This window comes from Oryctolagus cuniculus, chromosome 10 (assembly GCF_051225735.1).
Source record: "Oryctolagus cuniculus isolate XC-2025 breed Fujian yellow rabbit chromosome 10, ASM5122573v1, whole genome shotgun sequence".
NCBI classification, from domain to species: Eukaryota; Metazoa; Chordata; class Mammalia; order Lagomorpha; family Leporidae; genus Oryctolagus; species Oryctolagus cuniculus.
Window position 1 is genome coordinate 65,948,269 of NC_142876.1, and position 19,963 is coordinate 65,968,231.

A 19,963-nucleotide genomic window follows, 5' to 3' on the forward strand; every position below is an offset into this window, starting at 1 on the left:
AACTGAGTTTAGGGCTTGAGTGTCAGTGCCAGCCACTGTAGTGAGACCCAGCACCAGGTAATGACCAGAGGCCCCTGTGCTCAGTCCAGCACTCAGAGCTCTAGGCCTGCCTAGGCAGCAGGTGGAGACCTGCACCCTGGTAGGACAGATGACTGTTTTCAGCCTGCATCACCCACAGGCTCATGTTATGCATCTGCAAGACAACACAGGGCCCTGTGATCGTGAGACTCAAGTGCAGCCCAGCTTAGAGTCAGCTTGGGCAGGCAAGGGACTGTCTTCACCCCTCTCCCTCCTGACTAGGCAGACAGCAACAAGCAAGACTCAGCCACTGAGGAGCAGGGCACCAAAATGAGCACAGGACTGTGTCCTGGAACCGGTAAAACCGGGAAGATACTAACGGTGCCTGTCCTCACACCAAGGTCTGAGGATTAAGTTACTAGCCATGCCCCAGGCCATTGAACCTGCATCCTGGCCAGGATCACCTGTGGGTGGCTACAGAAATCTTAGGCCACAAGTTCATCTTAGCACAGGCAGCACATAGCACAGTGGTCCTCAGCCCTACCCCCATGCTGCACCAATCATGAGCTATGATCTCCAGGCGTGATCCAGCATTGTGGTGTAGGTGGTCACGGGACTGCTTGCTCCATTCCTCCTCCTGTCCCAGACAGCATAACATGAACAGAGTAATTGCTTTGGGGGAAGAAAAGGTAGGTGGGTGCCAAGATGCTGCCTAGAAAGGTGGGGCTGGCAACAGAAGAAAAGTATACATCTCTGGACACAGTTAATTTACCAAATTGAACTATGAAGACAGGAAATCTGAACAGGCCAATTAAAAGAAAGGAGTTTGAATCCGCAGTCAAGCCTCCCAACAAAGAAAAACCCAGGACCAGATTGCTTCACGGATGAACTCTACCCAACTTTCAAGGAAGAAGAACTAACGTCAAGTCTTCTCTCTCTAGTCCGAACAATTGAAAGGGAGGGAACCCTGAGACTAGGAGATTTCAAAGCCAGACAAGGAAACAACAACAACAAAGAATAAAGCTGTAGACCAATAACAGTTTATCACTGATAGCCACAGACAGAAACATTCTCAACAAAAGTTCAGCAAATCAAATCGGACAACACATCTAAAAAAAAATCATTCATCAGGACAAGTGAGATTTATCCCAGGGTTGCAAGGATGATTCAACATTCACAAATTGATAAATGTAATGTACCACATTAACCAAATAAAGGATAAAAACCATATGACCATCTCAATAGATGCATAAAAAACGTTCAATAAAATTCAACCTGTATTCATAATAAAACCCTAAGCAAGATAGGTATAGGAGGAACAAATCTCTACATAATAAAAACTATATATGACAAGCCCACTACAAAATTTGTATTGAATGTGGAAAAGCTGGGGCTGGCACCATGGTCTAGCAGGTAGAGCCACAGCCTGTGATGCCAGGATCCCATATGGGCTTTGGATTCCATATCCAGCTCCCTGCTAATGCTTCTGGGAAAGCAGCAGATGACACAATTGTTTGGGCCCCTGCATCCATGTGGGAAACCCGAATGAAACTCCTGGCTCCTGGTTTCGGCCTTGCCCTGCTCCGGCCATTGCAGCCATTTGGGGAGTGAACCAGTGAATAGAAGATCTCTCCTTCCCTCCCTCCCTCCCTCCTTCCCTCCCTCCCTCCACTCTCTCTTTCTCTGTGACTCTACCAAATAAATCAATCAATTTAAAAAACAATGTGGAGAAGGTGAAAGCATTTTCTGTAAGATCTAGAACCAGCCAGGGATGTTGTGGGGTGCACAGATTAAAAACACAGACTTTTGAGGTCAAATTAGGAGTCTCTATTAGCCAGCTGGCAACTGCCCTCTCACAGAGCAAGGCCGGAGAAGAAAGCCCTGAGTTGCAGTGGTGGGGGTTTTTTAAAGCAAAACCTGCTTTTTATCAGTCATTTCATTATAGGTGTGGGCTTTTGCAAGCAGAAAGCAGGCATACAGAAGGGAGGAATAGTTAGCCAATCAGGCAGTTTCTTTGTAACCTTATTGAAAGATGTAATGATTCAATTATCCGATTGTTCCAGTTGGGGTCTAGCTTGGCGCCACCTGTGTTATCTTGTGGCTGCAGCTGGGAGAAACCATAGTCTGGTGGCCTTAGCCGTTGTCAAGCAAGCAGGGGTACAGAAGCCAGAAATGGGCCAGTTACAAACTAACATTTATTTTTATGAATAACAGGCTCTGTTTTTAAAACAAACATGCAAGATAACCTGTAGCCTATAACCACCCAGGCGTGCTATACCTTGTAGGCAGTTTATACTTTTGAGTCACCTACCATACAGTGTCTGCTCTCACCACTTACTGGAGGTTTTAGCCAGAGCAATTAGACAAGAGAAAGAAATGAAAGGCACAGAAACAGGAAAGGAGAAAGTCAACTGATCCCTTTTGGCAGATAACGTGGTTTTGTAGATTGAAAATCCTAAAGACTCCACCAAAAGATTATCAGGACCAATACACAGTGCAGTAAAGCAGCAGGACACAAAACACACAAAAAGCAGTAGCATTTCTATACACCAATAGTAAGCTCATTGGGAAAGAAATTATAGGGGGGCCGGCGCCGTGGCTCAGGTTAATCCTCTGCCTGCAGTGCTGGCATCCCATATGGGCGCCAGGTTCTAGTCCCGGTTGTTCCTCTTCCAGTCCAGCTCTCTGCTGTGGCCCAGGAGGGCCGTGGAGGATGGCCCAAGTGCTTGGGTGCCTGGACCCACATGGGAGACCAGGACCTGGATCAGCGTAGCTCCAGCTGTAGTGGCCATTTGGGGGGTGAACCAATGGAAGGAAGACCTTTTTCTCTGTTGCTCTCTCTCACTGTGTAATTCTAACTGTCAAAAAAAAAAAATTATAGGACCAATTCTATTCACAGTAACTACAAGAACTACCTTGAAATAAGTTTAACCAAGGATATGAAAGACCTCTACAATAAAAATTATGTAACATTAATGAAAGAAATTGAAGAAGATAACAAAGAAATCGAAAGATCTCCTATATACATGAGTTGGAAGAAGTAACATTAGTAAGATATCCATACTAGCCAAAGCAATTTACATGCACAGTGCAATAGCCATCAAAATACCAATGATGTGCACAGAACTAGGAAAAAGCAGTACTAACCTTCACAGGGAACCAAAAAAGACCTTAAATAGCCAAAGCAGTCTTGAACAGAGAAAACAAAGCAGGAGACATCACAGTGGGTTTTTTCCAGAACTACTACAGAGCTGTTGTAACCCAGTCTCATGGTAATGACATAAAAACAAACACACGGACCAGAATAGAGGCACCAGAAATGAATCTGGCATCTACAGTCAATGGGTTATTCACAGATGTGCCGGAAGCATGCACTGAAGAAAGGACACTCGCTTCAATAAATGGAAATGGGGAAATCGGATATCTGTATTCAGAAGCTTTAAGCTTGAACCCTGCCTTTCACCCTACATAAAAATCAAGTCACAGTGGGTCAAAGCCCTAAGTGTAAGATCTGAAACTGCTAGAAGAAAATAGGGAGAACACTTCAAGACCTCAATAAATGCAGTTGATGCTTTGGACAAGACCCCAGAAGCACAGGCAACAACATCAGAACTGAACAGATGGGATTATATCCAACTACAAAGCTTCTGCACGCTAAGGGAAATAACCAACAGAGTGAAGAGACAACTCACAGAATGGGAGAGAATATTTGCCAGTTATTTATCTGATGAAGGATTAATAGCCAGAATATATAAGGAACTCCAAAAACTCGACAACGAATAAACATAATCCAGTTAAAAATTAAAAATATTTAAATAAACATTTCTCAAGAAAAATACAAGTGGATAACAAACACATGAAAAAATGCTCAATAGCACTAGCTATCAGGGAAATGCAAATCAAAACCACAGGGGCCAGGATTGTGGTGTAGTGGGTAAAGGCAACACATGCAAAGCTGGCATCCCATACGGGTGCCTGTTCATGGCCTGGCTGCTCCACTTCCCATCCAGCTCACTGCTGGTAGACTGGGAAAAGCAAGGGAAGATGGTCCAAGTGCTTGGTCTCCTGTATAGGAGACCTGGATGAAGCTCCTGGATGCTGGCTTTGGCCTGCCTAACCCTGGCCATTGCAGCCATCTGGGGAGTGAACAGCAAATGAAAGAGCCTCTCTGTCTCTCTCTCTCTAAATTAAATAAATCTTTAAAAAAAATACACACACACTGAGGTTAGCATCTCATTTCAGTTAGACTGGCTATTATCAGAAAGGCAAAAAACAGCAAAGGTGGTGAGAACCCTTACACCAAAAGGTGGGAATGCAAATTATCATAGCCATCATAGAGAACAGTATAGATGTTCCTCAAAAAAGTAAAACTAGAGGTAGGCATTCTGTGTAGTGGGCAAGACACTGCTTGAGATACCCACATCCTGTATCAGAGAGCCTGGCTTCGGGTCCCAGCTCTGCTTCCAATTCCAGCTTCCTGCTAACGCACACCATGAGAGGCTGCAGATCTCTGCCTCCCACATGGGACACCTCAATGGAATTCACAGCTCCTGGCTTCAGCCTGCCCCAACCCTGGCTGTTGCAGGTGTTTGGGAGAGTCAACCAGTGGGTGGAAAAAGCTCTGTCCATCTCTGCCTTTCAAATAAATAAACAACACTATTTTTTATTTTTATTTTTTTTTTGACTTTTTTTTTTATTTATTTAATGAATATAAGTTTCCAAAGTACGAATAATGGATTACAATGGCTTCCCCCCCATACCTTCCCTCCCACCCACAACCCTCCCCTTTCCCGCTCCCTCTCCCCTTCCATTCACATCAAGATTCATTTTCGATTATCTTAATATACAGAAGATCAGCTTAGTATACATTAAGTAAGGATTTCAACAGTTTGCTCCCACACAGAAACATAAAGTGAAAAATAATAGATGATTTTTTTTTAATGATGATGAAATCAGATCAGACCTATTGTCATGTTTAATCCCAGTGAGAGTCAAGTTGGGAGTTGATAGTTTCTTTTTTTTTTTTTTTTTTTTTTTTACAGAAGATCAGTTTAGTATGCATTAAGTAAAGATTTCAACAGTTTGCGCCCCCATAGAAACACAAAGTGAAATATATTGTTTGAGTACTCGTTATAGCATTAAATCTCAATGCACAGCACATTAAGGACAGAGATCCTACATGAGGAGTAAGTGCACAGTGACTCCTGTTGTTGACTTTACCAATTGACACTCCTGTCTATGGCATCAGTAATCTCCCTATGCTCCAGTCATGAGTTTCCAAGGCTATGGAAGCCCTCTGAGTTCTCCGATTCTTATCTTGTTTAGACAAGGTCATAGTCAAAGTGGAGGTTCTCTCCTCCCTTCAGAGAAAGGTACCTCCTTCTTTGAAGACCTGTTCTTTCCACTGAGATCTCACTCACAGAGATTTTTAAATAAAATTAAAAATGCTTCTACCATTTGACTGTGCAATTCCACTTCTGGGTATATAGCTAACAGAATTGAAATCAGCATAGGAGATAGAGACCTGCACTCCTCCTTAGTTGTAGCAGTTATTCATGATAGGCAAGCGATGGAGTTGACCTGGGTGTACATTAGTGGGTAAAGAAAAGGTGGTGTATATGCATGAAGGAATATTCAAATATTTTTTTTTATTTTTTTATTTTTTATTTTTTTTTTTGACAGGCAGAGTGGACAGTGAGAGAGAGAGAGACAGAGAGAAAGGTCTTCCTTTGCCGTTGGTTCATCCTCCAATGGCTGCCGCGGCTGGCACGCTGCGGCCCGCGCACTGCGCTGATCTGATGGCAGGAGCCAGATGCTTCTCCTGGTCTCCCATGGGGTGCAGGGCCCAAGCACTTGGGCCATCCTCCACTGCACTCCCTGGCCACAGCAGAGAGCTGGCCTGGAAGAGGGGTAACCGGGACAGAATCCGGCGCCCCGACCGGGACTAGAACCCGGTGTGCCAGCGCTGCAAGGCGGAGGATTAGCCTAGTGAGCCGCAGCGCCGGCCTGGAATATTCAAATATTAAATCCTGGCATTTGCAACAAAGTGGATGGAACTAGAGGTCATTATTTTAGGTGAAATAAACCAGACATTAAAGAGAAATACCACATGCTGTCATGTGGCTCTGAATTTAGAATTGTGATTAATAGGGGTTGGGAAGCATGGGGGAGAGAAGGTAGAGGGATATTGGATAATCAGTGCCAAAAATCATCAGTTCTGTTGCAAAGCACCAGGGGATAACTGTGGTTCACAATGGTGTGCTATCTATTGTGTAAAAAACTAGAAGAAAGCAATTGGGAGTTTCCAAATGTAAAGAAAAGGAATTTGTAATGTATATACTATTGAAATAGTGCATAATATCCTCTAAGATGTGCATCTTACATGTTAATAAAAAGGTCTTGGGGCCAGCATGGCACAGCAGGTTAAGCCTCTACCCGCAATGCTGGCTTCCTATGTAGGTGCCCATTCAAGTCCCAGCTGCTCCACATCCGATCCAGCTTCCTGCTAATGCTTCTGGGAAGGCAATGGAAGATGGCCCATGGAGAAATGTGGAGGTCCTGGCTCCTGGCTTCAGCCTGGCCCAGCCCTGGCCATTGCTGCTATTTGGGGAGTGAACCAGCAGATGAAAGACCCTTCTTTCTATATCTCCCTCTTTCTCTAAGTCTGCCTTTCAAATAAATAAATCTTTTTATTTAAAAAAAATAGTCTTAAAAAAAAAAAGAGGAATTTCTGATGTGCACTACGATGCAGAGAAACCTTGTAACATTACACTAAGTGAAATGAGTTAGACACAAAAGGACAAATCTTACGTGATTACACTTATGTGAGATTCCTGGAGTAGTGAAATTCTTAGGTTCTCAGGGGAAGGAGAATGAGCAATCACAGCACATAAGGTCAGTATACACGAACTAATTGTATTTTTATTTACTATCAAAAAAACACAAGATATTCTTAGATACAAAATCTAACAAAGTATGTGCAAAATGTATATGCTGAAAACCACACAATTGTAATGAAAGGCATCAAGGAAAGCATATGAATGGGCAGATACGCTATTCCCATGTTGCTAAGCTCTCCCTTCAGACTGACCTATGGATGTAACATAATTTCAATCAAATGCAGTATGTTTTTGTAAAAATTGACAAGCTAATTCTAAACCTTAAATATAAAAGCAAGTAGACTACAGCAAAGCAATTTTGGTGAAAAAAAGTTCTGAAAGCCATACAGTTTTTTCATAAGGTTCATTTTTCATGAATTTTCTGAAGGCCCCTTGTACACATGAATTTCAAAATCTTGCACCAAAATAAGTTTACCTTTTAACCCCATTCCCCATGAACCTTTTGAGATCCTCTTATATAGATGAGTGGAACAGAGTCAGAAAAACACCCACACATATATGGTGAATTGATTTTCACCAAGTGTGGAGAGAGACAACACTATGGATAAAGGAGACTTTTTCTCAAGGGAGGATGCTGGAGCAATAAAACATCCATGTGGAATGTATGGATAGCAGTCTTTACCTCTTACTCTACACAAAAAGCAAACTCAAAGTAGATCATAAACTAAGCAAGGTAGCTTAAACTAAAATCTTCCAGAAGAAAACACAAAAAGTAATCTCTCTCCTTCAGCAAGGTCCCAACCTTCTCGGTTCCATGAAGTAGGCTATCAGTGTTGTAAAAAGAAATTAGATAGCAAAGGGAAGGTGGCTAATGCAGTATATGCCTTTTTATTTTATTTTAATTAATTATTTTTTTTTTTGACAGGCAGAGTTAGACAGTGTGAGAGAGAGACAGAGAGAAAGGTCTTCCTTTTTCTGTTGGTTCACCCCCCAAATGGCCGCTACGGCTGGAACTACGCCGATCTGAAGCCAGGAGCCAGGTGTTTCCTCCTGGTCTCCCATGCGGGTGCAGGGCCCAAGCACTTGGGCCAATCTCCACTGCCTTCCGGGGCCACAGCAGAGAGCTGGACTGGAAGAGGAGCAACCGGGACTAGAACCCCAGGGTGCTGGCGCAGCAGGCAGAGGATTAGCCAAGTGAGCCGTGGTGCTGGCCTATTTTATTTTTTAAGCCTTCATTTGTTTGAAAGGCAGAGTTAGAGAGGGAGAGACAGATCTTCCATCTGCTGGTTCATTCTCCAAATGGCTGCAACTGCCAGGGCTGGACCAGATAGCAGCAAGGAGCCAGCAATTCAATCCAGGCCTCCCACCTGGGTACAGGGGCCCAAGCACTTTCTACTGCTTTCCCAGGCATGTTAGCAGGGAGCTGGATCAGAAATGGAGCAGCCTGGACTTGAACCATTCCTCATAAGGCATGCCAGCCTCATAGGAGGTGTCTTAACTCACTACTTTACAACACCGGTTCTCCTTGCCTTTTAAAATGTCTTTGTCACTTCCCTTCTCCCCAACATGGCTGCTCCCAAAATAACTGTGACAGCCCATTTTACAAAAGCCAATAGAAGTGTTAAGTGTGAATAAACCGAATGCCAAGAGCTGACTACCATTCAGCCTAACATTCACATTAGGTTTTCTTATTCTCCGCCAGAAGTGAAGGCAATTGGACCATCTGGTGTTTTTAAGACATATGGATTGATGGGCCAGGGCTGTGGTGGAGCAGGTAAAGTTGCCGCCTGCAGCATTGGCATCCCATATGGGTGTCTATCTGAGTACCAGCTGCTCCACTTCCGATCCAGCTCTCTGCTATGGCCTGGGAAAGCAGTAGAAAATGGCCCAAGTCCTTGGGCCCCTGCACCTGCATGGGAGACCTGGAAGAAGCTCCTGGCTCCTGGCTTCGGATCGGCACAGCTCTGGCCGTGTGGCTATTTGGGGAGTGAATCAGTGGATGGAAGACATCTTTCTCTCTGCCTCAGCTTCTCTGTAACTCTGCCTTTCAAATAAATAAATAAATCTTAAAAAAAAAAAAAAAGAAAAGAAAAAGACATACACATTGCCTTTAACCAGCTATGTGGATTGCATACACTCCAAGCTGTTGAAATGAAATACAAGCTTCAGCTACCTACTACTCAACGTTATTGAAATCTGTTCAAAGCTCAAAAGCCACCTTCTCCATTCCTTTCTTTGTATGATTTCCAAGCCCAGGGCCTCACTCCAGGAACTGTCTCCACTGTGCTGTGGTGTGGTGCCTTCATCTAACACGGAACAATCTTAGCACACCTGCCGCAGAATCCATCGTTGCCTTCCGTGAAGGAGTGCTGCTGAACACACCATAAACCTACTTGCAGTCTGATATTTTCTTTTACATTATTATAGCGTACATATTCATTAAGTCTCTTCAAATGATATGGACTCTAAATTATACTTACCATTAGAGATCTTTGTTACCATGTAATATGTATTTTCATTTGAAAGGCAGAGAGAGACAGAATGATGGGAAGGTCTCTCACTGGTTCATTTCCCAAAGGCCAATTACCTCTGGGGCAGATCAGTCAGGAGCCAGGAGCTCGACCTGGGTTTCTCACATGGGTGGTAGGGATCTAAGCACTTAGGCCGTCACCTGCTGCCTCCCACATTGCACTTTAGCAGGAAGCTGGATGGAAAATGGAAGGTCTCTAACTGAATAAAATGAAAAGTCTTTGTGTGGCAGTAATTGCTGGAGAGATGTTGCAATAACACAAATCGTCCACTAAGAGGAGCCAAAGCACCAATAATAAAAATACTGCATGTTAAAAAATGGCATCATTGATAAATTGTAAAATTATTTCTAAATTAGAATATTTATAATTTTAATGTTGTCTACTATATATAAAATGAACACCTACTTGAAAGGTATCATTTGTACATTTGCTAACATTTAGAAGAGGAATGTGAATTTTTAAAATCATGCTCTGCATTTTGGCAGTAATTAGAACAGGACCTAATGAATTCATTTTGAGCTCCAGGAAATTCTCCTAAGTAGACTGATGATTTTTAAGCATAAGGAAGTGTTGGAACTGAACAGAGCCCAGTGTTCATTTAAAAATCATTCTTTCAGTAAAGGTTATCATTGTGCTTTTCTGCTAGGTGCCGTTTAAGGAAGACAAAACTATATTTTATTCATCATGTCTATTGGCATTTGCTATTTAAATCTCAGTGACTCAGGATCATGGCAGGAGCAGCTGAAGAAAGGATGGGGTTCTGGGAGGAGGGTCACGGCAAGGAAGCCATGGGAGACTGCAAGGGAGGTGACACATGACCGGGCATCCACACAGCGGTACTGACCCTGCAAGCCTGAGGGCACAGCCTCAGGTGCAGTGTGGGGAACACTGGGGCTGGAACTAGCCAACGGTTTTTGAGAAGAGGACCGAGGGGATGCCATGACTGTTGCAAGTTTGTGGCCCCGGCAAGGATGCCACAAAGGGCTGTGCTGTCAACACACATGAGCTGCAAGTAGTGCACGACTTCGCTCGTATAGTATCAGATGTAGGAGAAAGATGCTGCCTTTGCCAGGGTTGTTTCCCGGGTGACTGAGGTTATATACAGAGTGCGTGGAGATGGCATTGTGGGGTAAAGGGAGAGAGGGATGGGAAGAAGAGGCGATCTCCTGGCCTCTTGGCGGGGAGTCATGAGCGGGCTTGTCAGGGGCAGGCTGTTCAGGTTTTTTAATTTGGTTCTGTTCTGGATGGGAAGCTTTGTAATTTTAATTTTTTTCATTATAAAACACATAAAGAAAACACAAGTCGTAAGATGTGCAACTGTTACATTTTTCTCAAAATGACTAAACTGTGCCCTGAAGAAGAGAGAGTAAAGGCGCATGTGCAGAGCTCAGACACTCCGGCTTGGCATTCGTCCAACTTCCAACACCACAGACAGGTTTGCTGGGTTTGCATTTATTAAAAAAAAATTTTTTTTATTTGAAAGGCAGAGAGACAGAGCTCTTATCTGCTGGCTCATTCTTCAAGTGCCTATAATGACCATGGCTGGGTCAAGGCCAAAGAAGGGGGCTGGGAATTCCATCCAAGTCTCCCTCATGGGTGGCAGGAACCCAGGAATGTGAGCGTGTACATTAGCAGGAGGCTGGGGTGCAGAGCCAAAGCCGGGTCTCAAACTCAGGTAGCCCGATGTGGGACGTGGCATCTTAACTGCTAGGCCAGTGCCCATACCTGAACTTACGTAAGAGCATCACACATAAAGTACTCTTCTGCACCAGTGCCCTCCCTTCACATGTTTGAGAGAGCATCCGTGTTGCTGCAGGAAGCCCTGGTGTGTTCATTATGGGTGGTAACCCAGAGTCTGGACTGCCCACGGTTCATCCATTCTCTGTAAACAGACATCTGGACAATTTGGGGCTATTAAAAATAGGGCTGGGGGGCTGGCACTGTGGCGTAGCAGGTAAAGCTGCCACCTTCAGCGCCGGCATCCCATATGGACGCCGGTTCAAGTCCCAGCTGCTCCACTTCAGATCCAGCTCTCTGCTATGGCCTGGGAAAGCAGTAGAAAATGGCCAAAGTCCTTGGGCCCCTGCCACCTGCATGGGAGATCCTGGCTTCGGATCAGCACAGCTCCAGCCATTGCGGCCGTTGAGGGAGTGAACCAGCAGATAGAGGACCTCTCTCTCTCTTTCTCTCTCTCTCTGACTCTCCTTCTCTATGTAACTCTGACTTTCCAAATAAATAAATCTTTTTTTTTTTTTTTTTTTTTGACAGGCAGAGTGGACAGTGAGAGAGAGAGACAGAGAGAAAGGTCTTCCTTTGCCGTTGGTTCACCCTCCAATGGCCGCCGCGGCCGGCGCGCTGCGGCCGGCGCACCGCGCTGATCCGATGGCAGGAGCCAGGAGCCAGGTGCTTTTCCTGGTCTCCCATGGGGTGCAGGGCCCAAGCACCTGGGCCATCCTCCACTGCACTCCCTGGCCACAGCAGAGGGCTGGCCTGGAAGAGGGGTAACTGGGACAGAATCCGGCGCCCCAACCGGGACTAGAACCCGGTGTGCCGGCGCCGCTAGGCGGAGGATTAGCCTAGTGAGCCGCGGCGCCAGCCCATAAATAAATCTTTAAAAAAAAAATAGGGCTGAGGGGTTGGCGTTGTAGTGCAGTGGGTTAAGCCACCACAGTGAGTGCCAAGGGCAAGGCAGGTACTCCCTGCAGTGGGCCCCTGGTGGAGCCCTCCTCTCCCCAGGTGCTGAGAGCTAAGAACACCTGCTGGCCAGCCTGCCCTGACAACAGAGGCTGCCTGCTCGAAACTTGGCCAGCACTCTTTTGCTTTTGTGCCCAGCGTAATCTGTGGTGACTGAAACTGCCGCTGAAATGAAATCCATTTTCACTTTCCGAGAAGTGAGATATGTGAAGAAGTACATGAAATGCAAGGCAGTGCAAAAATCCCCAGCCCTTGTCAGCACTGAACAGGATGCCGCTGTGTGCTGCCAGCCCCGCTTTTTCATCATCAGGGTCACTCCCTGCCCCGGGCTGCAGGTAGAGGGAGGTGCATAGACCCTCTCCTTTTGCCCTTGGCTCAAAAGTCCCCAGGGGTTGTCTTTCCTGCCTTTGCCTTCTTTTTGGGAGGGACTTAAAACTCTGCCAGCAATCTGTTTGCTCACTGTCCCAAGCCTTCATCTATAGCGCTCAGCAGCTGGTCTTTTTCTGGTTCGCACAGTTTCCTTTCCTTTCTCCACTGTTGTGCAATTTTTCTCCATCATCACTATGATGTGTCCTTCATTAGCAAACAAATTCTGTAAGTCCTACAGATACTTTTTTTTTTTGACAGGCAGAGTGGACAGTGAGAGAGAGAGAGACAGAGAGAAAGGTCTTCCTTTTGCCGCTGGTTCACCCTCCAATGGCTGCCGCGACCGGCGCGCTACGGCTGCCGCACCGCGCTGATCCGATGGCAGGAGCCAGGTACTTATCCTGGTCTCCCATGGGGTGCAGGGCCCAAGCACTTGGGCCATCCTCCACTGCACTCCCTGGCCACAGCAGAGAGCTGGCCTGGAAGAGGGGCAACCGGGACAGAATCCGGCGCCCCTACTGGGACCAGAACCCGGTGTGCTGGCGCTGCAAGGTGGAGGATTAGCCTAGTGAGCCGCGGCGCCGGCCCCTACTATACTTTTGAACCTCTTTCCAGAACCCCTGAGCCCAGCCCCCCACATACACGGCCCCCCTCCCCCCCAGCAGACTTAGTATCTGCCTAGCACTCACCTGGTCTGCCTCTGGAAACCGTCGCGTTACCATGGCAACTACATCTTGCAGAGTCAGTGAGCTCCAGAGCTGCTGGCTGGGGTCCTGGGCGCTGGTCCAGCCAGCCAGCCTCCAGAGGCCCCATGCATGCTGGCCGGTTTCCACCTGTCTTGGCACAGTGACTCGTGAAGCTCACGCCCAGGGAAAAGTCAGAAGAGAGCTCCGTGTGTGTTCGCAGCAAGTGAGCTCAGTCTTCACTCTGCCTTCAGAGCTGGTTTACTTAAGTCTGAAGGCCTTTTACGGAGAGACCATGGTTCCCACTTGCTCTCGGGTCTTCATAAGGACCCTAGGAACTCTAAGACACTGGAACAGGAGAAACCCAGCCAGATCTGACGTATCTGTCACAAGGGCAGTTGCTATTGCATCTTCAGCTATGTGAGTAGCTCCAGTCAGGGGACGGTTCCTATGGAGGCCCCATGTATTTCCTCTCTCAAATGCATCTCCACAACGCAGCTGGAATATGAGGTGGGCCCTTACTGATTCAGCAGCCAATTGGTAACCAAGAATGAGGGCTCTTGCCCCAGGAGCGATGGAGCTGCAGAGAGGAAGGGCACTGTGGACGGAGACAGAGAGATTGATCTTCCATCAGCTGGTTCACTCCCCAGATGACCCCAAAGGCTGGATCAGGCCAAAGCCAGGACTCAGGAGCTTCATCCAGGTCTCCCAGGTGGGTGCAGGGGTCCAAGCACTTGGACGATCCTCTGCTGCTTTTCCAGGAGCACTAGCAGGGAGCTGGATTGGAAGAGGAGCAACTGGGACTCCATCCAGTGCCCATATGGGATGGCAGTGGCTTCACAGACAGAGGCTTAACCTACTGCACCACAATGCCAGCCCCTTCTCTTCTTGGACTTCTACAAAACATTGGCTGTGGTGCTGTCAGCTCTGGAGGCCTGTGCACACTCAGAGAACTTAACCTCCCCACATACACCGGTTGAGAACAATTTCTAAGAGAAGAAATTTTAAAAATTAAAGAAAGAGCCAGCTTTAAAAAGACCCAACATATGGGTTCTAGGAGTTCCTGAAGGCATGGAGAGAGAGAGAGAAAGGATTAAAAGGCCTTTTTAGTGAAGTAATAGCAGAAAACTTCCCTGGTATAGCCGGTTAAACCATTGCAAATAGAGTTCCTGGCTTCTGGCTTCAGCTCTTCCCAGCTCTGGTCATTGTGACCATTTGGAGAGTGAACCAGCAGCAGATGGAAGATCTCTGTCTCTCTCTCTGTCTCTCTGTCTCTGTCTCTGTCTCTCTCTCTCTCTCACACACACACACACACACACTGTTTCTGCCACCAGCTTCTGGTAAGGGATGCTCTATGCACAGCAGGAGAGCCCAAGGGTGAAGTGTGGCTATGTAGAAAGGAGGGGCCTCAGGAGAGACTAGCCCATGCCCCAGAGAGCAAATGAATCTATTGATGAGGTGGTGAGAGCTCACCTCCCAACACTGCTAGGTTGGCAACTGAACTTCTGCAGGAGTTGTGGTGAGAATAAGCCACGGGCCAATGCTGCGGCTCACTAGGCTAATCCTCTACCTGCTGTGCCAGCACACCGTGTTCTAGTCCCAGTCGGGCGCCGGATTCTGTCCCGGTTGCCCCTCTTCCAGGCCAGCTCTCTGCTGTGGCCCGGGAGTGCAGTGGAGGATGGCCCAAGTGCTTGGGCCCTGCACCCCATGGGAGACCAGGAGAAGCACCTGGCTCCTGGCTTCGGATCAGCGCGGTGCGGCAGCCGTAGCGCGCCGGTCGCGGCGGCCATTGGAGGATGAACCAACGGCAAAGGAAGACCTTTCTCTCTGTCTCCCTCTCTCTCTCACTGTCCACTCTGCCTGTCAAAAAAAAAAAAAAAAAAAAAAAGAATAAGCCACAACCAGTCCATAAAACAGTCATTTCTGAGTGTTGGGCATCCCCTTGCTTTGCAAAATGATGTGCTATCAATTTGCTTTAAATAGTAAGCTCTCTTTCTGTGTTTTAAAAATAAGATCAAATGAACAACCAATTTTCAGGAATATACTCATACCAATCGCAAGGCATCCCTGAGTGGACCATAGTTTTATCATTCATGCCTCCTGTTTTAGCTGTCAGCCACACAAGAAAGGAGTGAGCTCTGGGCAGTGTGGTTCTGTGGGTGGAAGTAGGGGCAGGACCAGGAACTACAGGTTGATTTAACTGGCTGGTGAAGGCTACTTAGCATGGGAATTACAATTATTTCATGGGGCAGGCATTTGGAACAACAGTTAAGACAGTACTTGGGAAGCCTGTATCTGTGTTTGAGTCCTGACTCTATTTCTAATTCCAGTTGCTTGCTAATGTATGCCCTGTAAGGCAACAGGTGATGCCCAAGTACCTGGGTCCCTGCCCTCCTGCATGGGAGACCCAGCTTGAGTTCAGGATTCCTTGGGCCTGGAGTGCCCCCAGCTGTGCAGGCATTTCAGGCGTGAACCTGTAGTTGGAAGATCTCTCTCTTTCTCTCTTTCTCTCTCTCTCTTTTTATTTATTTATTTATTTATTTATTTGACAGGCAGAGTTAGTGAGAGAGAGAGAGAGAGAGAGAAATGTCTCCCTTCTGTTGGTTCACCCCCCAAATGGCCGCTATGGCCGGCGCACCGCGCTGATCCGAAGCCAGGAGCCAGGTGCTTCCTCCTGGTCTCCCATGTGGGTGCAGGGCCCAAGGACCTAGGCCATCCTCCACTGCCTTCCCAGGCCACAGCAGAGAGCTGGACTGGAAGAGGAGCAACCGGGACATAATCCAGCCCCCCAACCGGGACTAGAACCCAGGTGCCGGTGCTGTCTCTCTCTCTCTCTTAAATAAATAAATAAAATTACTTCTTTAAAAAAAGATTTATTTATTTGAAAGGCAGAGTTACAGCAAGGGAGGGCCAGAGAGAGAGAGAGAGAGAGATCTTCCATTCACTAGTTCACTCCCCAAATGGCTGTAAAGAGCTGGGCCAATCCAAACCCAGGAGCCAGGAGCTTCTTCCAGGTCTCCCATGTGGGTACTTGGGCCATCCTCTTCCCAGATGCATTAGCAGGGAGCTAGTTTGAAAGTGTACCAGCTGGAACTCCAACTGGCACCCATATGGGATACCAGCCTTACAGGTAGTGGTTTTACCCACTATGCTACAGTGCCAGCCCCAAAATTACTTCTTGATCTAGCTGCCCAACTTGATTATGAAGTGCATGAAGGCAAAGGACATCTCAGGCATTGCAAATGAACGGGTGACCTGGAGGAAACATTCAGTGAATGAATGTTGGTAAATAAATGTGTCTGCCACAAAAGAGGAAGGAGGGAGGGTAATTGTATGTGGCTGTAGTGTGTCTGGGTAGGTACCTGGATAGGTACCAGACACATTTAAACCTCAGCCTTGCTGAGTAATTCCAGAATTGCTACTTCTCTATCATTCTAAGACACGGAAGCTGAAGTCTTGGCACCTTGCAAGCTCTACTGTAAAATTGTAAAATGAAAATTCAGCATGAATTGCTACATGGGAAGCAAATGTTACTGACTGCTAAAAACACAGATTGTACGTGCATTGCTTGACCTATTATTAAAAACTGAATAATAGAGCTTTCAAGATGCTGGAGTAGGGCAGGAGCTTACTGCTGTAGTCTAGAAGATAGTTTTACAAAGTGGAGGCAGCGCAGTCTCAGGAGAAAACAGCAGAAGAAACTCTATGCAAATTAAAGGGACACAGTGGATCTATGTGGAGGGCGTGGACGCCCACAACTCAGGACCCCAGCAGCCGACAGCCTACGTGCCAGCATTGGAGAGTGAGGTGAGAACAGACTGCAGCAGCCCAAGCCATTGGTGATAAAGCTGCAGGAAGAGCCTAGAGGGAACCTGACTTGGAGCCCCGTGGGGGATAGTGTACCTGCCAAACTAGAGAAGGGGAAAAAAAAAAGAGGGACACATTTCTCTCTCCCTGATCAACTTACATTGACAACAGTGTCCTGTAATAAGCCAATAGAGCAGGCACCATTTTGGACATACATAACAGCTGCACCATCTTATGTCTGCACCCAGCAACTGGCCGAGTGGAGACTCCTGACTCTGGTGGGGAGAACTAACAGGGAGCTGGGTGCTTGTGACTGTGGGAGGCTTGTATGCTGGACTGTGAAAAAAATAGGCTGTGTAGGAGGTCTCACAGTGTGGCCGGGATTTTGGGCAGTCACTGTGGGAGACTCCATATGCTCAGGGCTTCCTGGTTACCTGGTAAAGGACATTGCTGGGGAATCAGAGCTTACACTGAGGACTAAATAGATCCTTTGTGTAGTCTTAGGGGCAGAGTGGACAAATAATGTACCCACTGGGGCTAGCACTCAGGCACTGGTCTCCTTTGAGGAAAGGAGCTCAGCTGGCAGAATAAACCTCTGTCCTGATAAAATAAAAACAGAGATTTACCATGCCAAACCTGGATGTGTCACTCTAGATACACCCTTCACCCTGCAGAACTGAACAGATCTCCCTGACCACACCCACCACACACCTCTAGATATTCACTGAATGCAGACACTCCACTTATCTACAGAGGCATAGTACAAAGATAAAAGCCACCACATGAAAAAAAAAAAAAAAAAAGAGGAAACCAATGATTATCTCCACAAATGCCAAATAACAAATGCACCAATTCAAGAAACAAGAATAAGGAAGGCATGACACCCCCAAAAGAACACAACATTTCAATACTGGATTGTAGAGATAATGACATAGAAGAAATGCCAGAAATATAATACAAAAAACTGATCATAAGATTACATAGAAGTAAACAGAAGCAAATGCACGAACTACTGAAATCCGTACATGACATGAAGGAAATTTCTCCCACAACATTGAGATCTTAAAGAGAAACCAAAATGAAATGAAGAATTCAATAGAACAAACAAAAAACACAGTTGGGAGCCTTAAAAACAGAATCAGTGAGGGCTGGCGCCATGGTTCACTTGGTTAATACCCCACCTGTGGCACGGGCATCCCATATGGGAGCCAGGTTCTAGTCCTGGTTGCTCCTCTTCCAGTCCAGCTCTCTGCTGTGGCCAGGGAGGGCAGTGGAGGATGGCCCAAGTCCTTGGGCCCCTGCACCTGCATGGGAGACTGGGAAGAAGCACCTGGCTCTTGGCTTCGGATTGGCGCAGCGCCGGCCATGGCAGCCTTTTCGGGGGTGAATCACTGGAAGGAAGACCTTTCTCTCTGTCTCTCTCTCTCACTGTCTATAACTCTACCTGTCAAATAAATTTAAAAAAAAAATAGAATCAGTGAGGCAGAAGAGAGAATATTGGACTTGGAAGACAGAGCACAGGAAAGTATACAGTCAAACCAAAAACAAGAAGAGGAAATTAGAAAACTAAAAAACACTGTTGGGGGCCGGCGCCGCGGCTCACTAGGCTAATCCTCCACCTTGCGGTGCTGGCACACCGGGTTCTAGTCCTGGTCGGGGCGCCGGATTCTGTCCCGGTTGCCCCTCTTCCAGGCCAGCTCTCTGCTGTGGCCAGGGAGTGCAGTGGAGGATGGCCCAAGTGCTTGGGCCCTGTACCCCATGGGAGACCAGGAGAAGCATCTGGCTCCTGCCATCAGATCAGCGCAGTGCTCGGGCCGCAGCGCGCCAGCCGTGGTGGCCATTGGAGGGTGAACCAACGGCAAAGGAAGACCTTTCTTTCTGTCTCTCTCTCTCACTGTCCACTCTGCCTGTCAAAAAAAAAAAAAAAAAAAAAAAAGCACTGTTGGGAATCTACAGGATACTATCAAATGACCCAACATACGGGTTCTAGGAGTTCCTGAAGGCATGGAAAGAGAGAAAGGACTAGAAGAACTTTTTAGTGAAATAATAACAGAAAACTTCCCTAATTTGGAGAAAGAAAGGGACATCCAAGTACAGGAAGCATGTAGAACTTCTAATAGACATGATCAGAAAAGATCTTTGCCATGACACATTGTACTCAAACTCACCACAGTAAAACATAAAGAAAAGATTATAAAATGTGTATGAGAGAAATGCCAGATTACTTTCAGAGGATCTCCAATTAAACTCACAATGGACTTCTCATCAGAAACCCTACAGGCTAGGAGAGAATGGCGAGATATATTCCAAGTCTTAAGAGAAAAGAACTGTCAACCCAGAATACTATACCCTGCAAAGCTCCCATTTATGAATGAAGGTGAAATAAAGACCTTCCATAACACAGAAATTGAAAGAATTTGTCACCACCTATCCAGCCCTAGAAAAGATGCTCAAAAGATGCTTAAAGATGTGTTGCACACAGAGACACAGAACCATGGTCATCACTACAAAAGAAGGTAAAGGAAGAAAATCTCTCAGTGGAAATTCAAATTAAAAAATAGGAATATTTTTGGAAAAATGGCAGAGCAGGCTTCTTACCTATCAATAGTAACCATGAGTATTAATGGCCTCAACTCTCCAGTTAAAAGACACAGGCTGGCTGAATGGATTCTTTAAAAAGCATCTATTTGCTGCCTACAAGAAACACATCTCACCAACAAAGATGCACACAGACTAAAAGTGAAAGAATGAAAAAGTATTTCATGCCAACAAAAACCAAAAAAGAGCTTGTAGCCATCCTAATATCAGACAAAATAGACTTTAACACAAAAACTGTTAAAAGAGACAAAGGTACTATATTATGATTAAGGGATCAATTCAACAGGAAGATGTCACTAATATAAATGTATATGCACCTAATTACAGGGCACCTGACTATTCAAAAGAAATGATAAGGAATCTAAATGGAGACATAGACTCAAATACCATGGGGGACTCCAATACCTTACTTTCAGCAATAGACAGA